We start from the raw sequence: 2,625 nt of genomic DNA, 5'->3' as shown, positions 1-2,625 counted from the left end.
GGAAGACTCTCAGTAGTATTTCTTGTAGGACAGGTTTGCAAGTAATGAATTCTTTTAACTTTTGTTCACCTGGAAATGTTATAATATCTTCTTTAGTTTTGAAGGATAGTTTTGCCAGGTATAGAAATCTTGGTGGACATTCTTTCTGTAAGCACTTTTAATCTGTCATTCCCACTGCCTTCTGGTCTTTATGGTTTCTGATGAGAAATTGGCTTTTAATCTTACTGGGATTGCTTGTATGTGATCTTTGCTCTTGCTGTTTTCAAGATCTTCTCTTTCTTTGTCTTTCAACAGTTTGGTTGTGATATGTGTAGGTATGGCTCTCTTTGAGTTTATCTTGCTTGGATTTCACTGAGCTTCATGTAAGTGTAGATTAATTTTTTCCCAACATATTTAGGAGATTTTTCATCATTATTTTTTTCAAATAATCTTTCCCCTTTCTTTTTCTTCTTTCTTTCTTGTCCTCCAAATATGTATATGTTGATACACTTGATTTTGTCTGCTAGGTCTTTGAGGCTCTATTCATTTTTTCTCATTCCTTTTCTTCTTGTTCCTCATACTGAATAATCTCAATCAGCTATCTTCAGGTTTGTTGATTCTTTCTTCCTCCTTGGTCAGATTTGCAACTGAGTCCCATTAGTAAACATTTCATTTCAGTTACTGTATTCTTAACACCAGAGTTTCTGTGTGTGTATTTTTAAAGTAATTTCTATCTTTTTACATTTTATTGTTTGGTGACTTACCATTCTTTTTTTTTTTTAGAAGCACACTGCAATAGTTAATTTTCTTTGTTCAAGGGCTCATATTGCAAGCATTAAACCAAGCATGGGCTTTGGTTTTGTGAGCCCAGATTCACATATTTAGGAAGATAAAAACAAACTGTGATCTGTGTGTATGGATGAAAAACTAAAGGCTCACAGTTAATCACATTGTAGTTTTAAATTTCTACAGCCTAGAAGCCAGAAGTCACAGATCTTTTAGGTCTTTCTGGATATCCCACAGGGTATCTGAACTTTCCTTGAGCTGGGCAACCTCATCATCCTTCAGCTTCTGGTTTATCACACTGGTTAAGCCCTGAGCATTCAGGATACATGGAAGGCTCAGGAAGACTTCGTTCTCAATGCCATACATCCCCTTCACCATTGTTGACACTGGATGAATCCTGGATAGATTTTTCAACATGGGTTCAATGAGATCAGCCACACTTAATCCAATAGCCCAGCTGGTATATCCTTTTAGCTTGATGACTTTGTAGACATTTTCCACCACCATCTTATGCACTTCCTTCTAATTTTCACTGTCATTGTCTGTTCCCATTTCTGGATTCAGTTCCTGAAGAGAAATGCCTGCCACATTCACTCCACTCCACACAGCCACACTTGAATCGCCATGTTCTCCAAAAATCCATCCATGGCAGCTGCTGGGATGAATGCCAAGTTTTTCAGCCATAAGATAGTGAAATCTAGCAGAATCCAGATTACACCCACTTCCAATTACACAGTGCTTGGGTAGTCCACTTAGTTTCCAGGTAACATATGTGAGAATATCCACTGGGTTGAAAACCACAATTATGATACAATCAGGACGTACTTGACTATCTGCAGAATAATGAATTTGAAGACATTAACATTCCTCTGCACCAGATTGAGCCGGCTCTCTCCTTCCTGCTGGCAGACTCCTGCAGTCACCACCACAATCTTAGAATTGGCAGTCACAGAGTAATCTTTATCTGCCACAATTTTAGGTGTCTGAAGAAATAAGCTCCCATGTTGCAGATCCATCATTTCTCCTTTGAGTTTATCTTCTAAAACATCCACAAGGGCAAGTTCATCAGCCAGAGACTTTCCCAGAATGCTGATGGCACACGCCATACCAACTTGTCCAACACCCACTACAGTGATCTTATTGTTTGGGATGGTTGCCTCTTCTTCTGCAACTGGTGCAATCAGTTTTTCCTTAAGAGTTGCCATTGTGCCCAGAGAGAACCTGCTGGGAGAGTCGCTAATATCAACGATGTTAGCTGCGTTGGTGACTTACCATTCTTATACTTTGTTCTTTAGGCAGTTTTCTTTACTTGTTTGAACAAAATTAGAATAACTTCTTCAAAGTCTTTGTCTAGTAAATCCAGTGTCTGGTCTTCTTCAGGGCAATTTTTTGGTTGATTGCTTCTTTTCTTGTGGATAGACCCTGTTTTCTTGTTTCTTTTCACATCAAGTAATTTTTTTTTGAAAACTGGGCATTTTTTTAAAGATTTTATTTTTAAGTAATCTCTACATTGAATGTGGGGCTTGAACTCACATCCCTGAGCTCAAGAGTTGCATATTCTGCTGATGGAGCCAGCCAGGCACCCCGAAAACTGGACATTTTAAATAATATAATGTGGCAACTCTAGAAATCAGATTCTCCTCCCTCCCCATGGTTGTTGTTTGTTTTCTTAGTGTCTTTTCTGAACTAATTCTATGAAATCTGTATTTTTTTTTTGGGTGTGTATGGTCACTAAAGTCTGTGTTTGGTTACCTTAGTAGTCAGCTAATGTTTGAACAGAAATTTTCTTAAACACCTAGATTCAGTGTTTCTCTGCCTTGCTAAAGGGTGCTCTGTGTATGTTGGGGAAAACCTTCAACA

General features: G+C 38.2%; 1 pseudogene across 1 annotated transcript; it reads right to left on the bottom strand.

Moving 5' to 3' along the window:
• Window positions 1-745: 745 nt before the first annotated feature.
• On the bottom strand, window positions 746-1,996 carry LOC123848189 (L-lactate dehydrogenase B chain-like; annotated as a pseudogene). Its single transcript, XR_006791699.3, has one exon. The product of XR_006791699.3 is annotated as an L-lactate dehydrogenase B chain-like (transcript).
• Window positions 1,997-2,625: the final 629 nt, after the last annotated feature.

This window comes from Mirounga angustirostris, unplaced genomic scaffold (assembly GCF_029215605.1).
Source record: "Mirounga angustirostris isolate CCGP_5_RB_7025 unplaced genomic scaffold, mMirAng1.0.hap1 SCAF_2, whole genome shotgun sequence".
Taxonomy (NCBI): Eukaryota; Metazoa; Chordata; class Mammalia; order Carnivora; family Phocidae; genus Mirounga; species Mirounga angustirostris.
This window is presented reverse-complemented; position numbering and strand designations above follow the sequence as displayed.